This window comes from Dreissena polymorpha, chromosome 1 (genome assembly GCF_020536995.1).
Source record: "Dreissena polymorpha isolate Duluth1 chromosome 1, UMN_Dpol_1.0, whole genome shotgun sequence".
NCBI classification, from domain to species: Eukaryota; Metazoa; Mollusca; class Bivalvia; order Myida; family Dreissenidae; genus Dreissena; species Dreissena polymorpha.
Window position 1 is genome coordinate 63,600,511 of NC_068355.1, and position 6,299 is coordinate 63,606,809.

General features: G+C 33.1%; 1 pseudogene; it reads left to right on the forward strand.

Annotated features, from left to right (window-relative positions):
* The first annotated feature begins 814 nt into the window (after positions 1–814).
* LOC127877848 (uncharacterized) lies at positions 815–5,486 on the forward strand (annotated as a pseudogene).
* Positions 5,487–6,299: the final 813 nt, after the last annotated feature.

The window sequence follows — 6,299 nt, forward strand, 5'->3', positions numbered from 1 at the left end:
TTTAAAGACAATAAGTTAAAAAAAAGAAAATATTATAGTTCAACATAACGTGTTTGTTAAAAAAGACCATTGGTTGGATAACAATTACGCAGTGTATTTTATTTAAAATTTATGTTCAATTAAACATAAGTTGTTTAAACTTTACAAAATTACTTCAGTATTCCATCATGTAACATTTGGTTAATTTGATATATTTGCAGTACAGACTGAAGTATATGTTTTAGATTCTTACAAAACTGTGTTCAGATTAAATGCAGAACTGATGGGAAAATTCTTGCATACCACACATAGCATTTCAAAAATGTGTCCCACACATAGCATTATTGCATTTTTAAGCACAGACTCCGAATCAGATGTTTATGCGCAAACATACAATATATGTAGCTCTCTATGAAGAATTACAATGTCCGCCCTATTTTTTAAACCTTCAACAATAGTATAATGAACGTTTTTGTTGATTGAATAACAAATATACCACACATAGTATTTCACTTTTTTTTTCAAACACGCGGTTGCTTTTTTTGGAAAAAATAATTAATTTTGCGCAAACTTAACACAGTTGTATATTTTGACAATGACCGGGCTCTCGTCTTTGTTTTTTTTTTTTTAAAATGGTTTTGAATTAATGAAGAAATTATCAGAAACCTACATGATGCGATGGTTTGTTGACATCCGATTGTCCCACACATAGCCGCAAAAGACACGTGGTACAGGCACCTTGTTGTCTTCTATCAAATACTAGTCGCAAAAACGTATTACAATATTTAGAATGAAATAGTTATTGATCTTCCATCTGTAGAAGGGTGACGCAGAGATGTCGGATTTGGTTGTTGAGGAGGCCTCTGACATACAACTTGGTGATTTGACTGATGTGGCTGAAAGACTGGTGGCGCGAAGAGCACTGCTTAAGATGAATATGATTATGAAAAAGATGACGATGATGTTGATGAAAGACATGATATCCAAAGATTACAAAACAAGGCTTATAAGATATTAATGGGTCTACTTTAAATTGCAACTTAATTGAATATTGGAAATAAAAATGTGTACTAGTATTCTTCTTGTACTTATTTGCCCTAACGCTGTGCGTCGAAACAGAGAGTAACCCTAGTTTGGGCGAGGGTCACCAAAAGTTGAAAGTAGGAACAAAGTAGGATTCTCTCTGGGAACCCTATCAAAAAAGTCAGTGTCAAGGCCGGTTACAATGAAGCAATTTTAAAAATACATTATAGTCGGTGATAATTTTATTTCAGAAAATAAAATACCATTAAATCATTCAATATTCCCTATACTAGTCTGAAATATTTTTCTACAGTAAAACGTTTGCCACTATATTCCATATACTGACATAATGGTCACATTCCAACGCGGATACAATCCATGTTATATGTATCCTCTAAGCCATTTTCCTTGTCAGGAACAATAACATTCTGTTGTACAATCGACTAAATTCATTTCAGCAAAATGTAGGCTTCTTAATTGCCTTGTTTGGATACATTAATAAATCGTTTTATCCATATAACCAATAATATTTTGCATGGATCGGGAAGAAAATACAAACATAATTTGAAAGCTGTCTGATAAATGCATATGATGCAGTTGAGTTGTGAGAATTGTGCTGGTTCTTGAAATGATATATAACTCATTTTAATAGCTGAAAAACAGCTGGTTTGGTAAGAAACAAAATCTGACATTAAATTTGAACAGTTTCAATGCATTGAGAATATATATGGTATTTAATCATAAAGCTAATTTTTAGCTGTTACTTTCTGAATGAATACCAACCAAGTATTAAAATGAATGTATACTGGATGGTTTCTCTTGTGCTTTCTGATTTTCTAGTAGGTCAGGTTTATCAATAAATGATGTATATAAAGTGAGCTAAAACAGTCCTGTACCTCTGTTGCATGTAGTAACACATAAACTCAGATTATTTCTTCTGGTGAGAAAGACTACTTTGTCTCAAATGTTTAACATTTGTTAATCTGTCAACTATACCAATTATCATCATTATTCTACCAGTATACCAATATAATTTTAAAACATGCGCTTTTCAGGAGACAACCTTGATGTCTATGTCAAGACAAACCATGTGGGCAAAGAGAAGAAGAGGCATAAAGACATACCTCTTTTCGCCAGTAACATCATCTTCAGTAGGGTGTCATCCGTAGATATGAGCAACGTCGTACCACAGGTTGATGCCTCAAAGTTGAACAGTGATTCAGTTCTCATGAAAGAAACTGATAAAGCTAAGTTACTGGGTGTATACCTGATGCTGTTTGTACTGTTTTCCTCACCATTTCGCTCTTTATTTAGTTGATTACATATTCGTTTGAGAAGGGATTCAAAATGTGTGTCTTTTTTTTACTTACGGTACAACATGTCTGTATCATTTTTCGCTCCACTGAAAAGTAAGATGTGGACTTAATAATGCTGATGTTGTGGCAAAAAAGTGGTTTAAATATCATTATTAAAAATGTATTATGCAAACAACATAAAGAAGTGAAACTCCAGCTGCATAAGTATTTGTGGACAGATTATAATATTCATTATAAATAGTTAGTTCAGTTCGATAGGTAAAATGGAGGCAATTACCAGTAATGGTAATCCCGTGGTTAATGACTTGAAGTCATTTGATTTAATTGTATGTAAGAAAACAGAAAAAGAAAATGTGTAAATTATAAAGTTCATTGATTCATATAAACTGGTTGTTATATTTGTAGAATTAATAAATGTTCACTAAATTAAGGTAAATACAAGCATAAGAAAACGTCAAGAGTGATTTAATTACAGGTACCGAATACAATTTCTTGAGAATTCTATATTTTTTTAAGTATTTGGGAAATAACTAATTCTGAAAAAAATCATTGCTTGGAGATTGGTTCAGTGACTGACATTGAACTTCATGAAAACAAACAATATTATTGATTCCTTTTTATTGGGAAATTTACTTGGAGCCAAAACAGAAATGAACATTTTTATATTCATTTAGATCCATAATATTTTAAGACCTAATTCATTAACTTAATTCGATATGTTATTTAATATAAGGAAATGCTGATGCTCTTTGGAAGTTTGGGGTACCTGTTGGGGGTGACTAGGGTAAGACTTCAAGAATCAAAATCTTTGAGAAGCTTGTCAGTTGTTCCGAAAAAGAGATTTGACGACCTTCAACCAATTTTATGCGAGATGTGGCACATAAAGAAGTACTTCCTTGAGGGGAGTTTCAGTTTCAAAATATGCATTGCAAATTGACATAAATATCGTTGTGAATGAAGCTCTGGTTAAAGAATTGCATTCTATGCATAACTGGTTGTTGCCATGGCAACCAAAAAAACACCATTATACCCCTGGTGTCAAACTTAGCCCCCCCCAAGGACAGTGTATTTTTTCTTACAGGGTTATAGTAAAACCTCCAAAAAATAAATAAATGAAAGGGCCTATAGCTTACATAAAATTTCATCTAGTGAACCAAGTTTGTTCAAAGTATGCCACTGGGACAACACTTTGCCACACCCTGAGGGCAAATATGTTTCCTTATTTGTATATAATACATGTATAGCGTAAACTTTTAACATCTATGAAACCACAATACCTAGCACATAGATGTTTTGCATGAAACATCATCTATTATTATTAATTTTTGCAGTTATTTCCATAATGTCAAAATTTGGCACAACCCAGGAGCAAATATATCCTTATACATGTATAGTGTAAACTTAAGACAATCTTCTGAAGTTGCAAGGAATAGAGTTTCAGTCTGTAGAAGAAACATAAGTAAGTTGAGCGATATAGGGCCATCATGGCTATATTGTTACAAATATGTTGAAAGTTGTTTTAAGGATTCATAAATATTTGTTGTTTATGTATGCAAACAATTTAATGTGGAGATGCATAACAGATGTGAAATTTTTAATCAGAGATAAAAATGAAATACTTATCAGCTATCCATCATTCTGTTAAGAAAAGTATGTGTTATTATGAAGTTCACATCAACATCATTACTGATGAACATTTTTATTGGGTTAAACGAGGAAATCAACCTAAAAGAGGATTATCATGCCTTTAAATGGGAAAAGAATTTCATTCCATGTTGATAACCACGTTTTTTCCTCAGTTCTTTAAAAATTGTACGGTACATTTATGATTAGCAATGTTCTGTTACAAAACATCAAGCCAAATCGTCCGAAATGAAAAAGAGAAAGCTATTTTTAAGATTTTTTATATCTACCTAGTGAAAATTATATGGGACCGGTGTCTCGCTAGTGAACCATGTTAATATAGAGGAACTACAGTGTAAATAAAACGTAGGTTTATTGAAAAGAATTTGGAATAAACCCATTAAGAGATATTGAGTAGTTATGAAGGAAAATTATTCTAATAACGTGTGTATACATATATTTTTAGAAGTGTTACAAGGCTCTCTTCAGGTCAGTGCACAATCCTGGAACGCTGAATCACTTCAAGACCATTTTGCACCGTACAGGTGCAAATGGGAAGGTGAAGGGTAGGTTCCAACCACATTTTGAACTTTTAATGTTGGTTGGTGAATGCATGGAAACAGAGCATCTGTTGACAGCAACGTTCAGCATCCTTTGCAAGCCGGTTTGACAGAACAATCCGATGATGAGCAAACACAAGGCTCGAAGTCGCTGATTGGACATTTCATTAATCATTATGGCTATGGACAAGTGGACTTTCCAGATCCGATCAAAAGACAAACAACAGGGGTAAAGCAATCCGTATACATATTAAAACCAAATGGACAGCGTGGTTTGCTAAAGATTAGCTTTTTAACTATGCGTCACGATTATGCCATTGGTATTTACATCCCGCCGAGCTACATGAGACAGCAAAAGAAGGCGATTTAAATAGGACTGTTCTTAATAACCAGTACTAATTACCATTTTTTTATTCACATTCCAAGCTGTGTAAATACTTAGTAGAAAATATCGACTTTGTGTTTTAATGTAAATACTTGGTGTCTGTAGTGTATAAGAGTACTGTAAGGGGCATTTATAAATGTGACGGGTGGAAAAGGGGAAAAATGTGGAAAATTACTTAACTCAAGAGCATTAAGTTTTCAAAAAAAGACTCTTTTTAAATCACTTGGTGCTAACAAGAGTGAAAAATCAATTCAGCGTATAACAGGGGCAGCTGACACAATATTTAAAATATGCTCAAAGTTGGATGGTTGTGTTAACATTAAACCCAAAAGTGGGTACCAAAGCAAACCTCTTAATGAATCAAACAAAGAGGCAGTTACAAAGATACTACGCAACATCAAATTTTCAAGTAGACTCCCAGGCGAAACTGACCTGGCTTAAACAATATTAAACATTGTCCTGTCAATTAGGACCAACTCCCACTGATGAATGACAGACTGAAGCGGATAATTACCATGTTAACACGTTTGACTGCATGTAACAGTTGAGCAGGAAGACAGTGATAGTGAAGATAACATTAAATATTTTTGTCCCAAGTAGTCGTATAATACTGCTTTTTCTGCTTATTTAAAGCTGTAACTGGGTCATGTTGCATTCAATATAGCAATTCCAAATTGAACAGTAGAGTATAAATGTAAAAAAAAACAAACAGATATCAAATGTGGAAAAAATATCTTAAGTTATACCCTACATTTTTTAGTTTTTTTATTATCTTCAATCATAATATGTTCTTTTATGCAGTTATCGTATAATTTACTATCCGAACAGTATTCATCAATTTGTTATATGCGCTAAAATTTGCAATGTGCGGCTTGGGTCGTATTGAAAAATTCCAAAAAGGCGAGAGAAAAAGCCCTGTGTAGGTTGCTATTATTAGCCCAAGCCCAACGCAGAGAGACCTTGTTTTGGCGTTGTCTGATCGTCTGTCCGTCCGTCACACTTTTCCACCCAGAGCTGTTTCTCAGTAATTGTTTCATGGAATATCATTAAACTTAAAAACAAAAACAAATTAACATCTTTAATCTGCAGTGGTGCATGCATGCTTAATATATTTATTTCAAGAGTATTAAATGCCCTCTAAATTGATTGCAATGTTGAGCTGTTTCAAAATAAAACTATTGTATGAAATATTAAGAAATTTAAAATATATATTTAGTATTATTATAATGTGGGGGCACCTATGCAAGTTTTGTTGGGTTCACTTCTATAAGTAATGGCACCTTAATTGATTGAAATTGCGAATTTTGTCCGTCTGCACTGCTGTACGTTATGTAATAAAATTCAAATAAAATGTGTTTTTTCATTCTTTGGAGGTTCTTTCTTTAGTTTTGTCAGGGTGATTTGGTCAGTTCA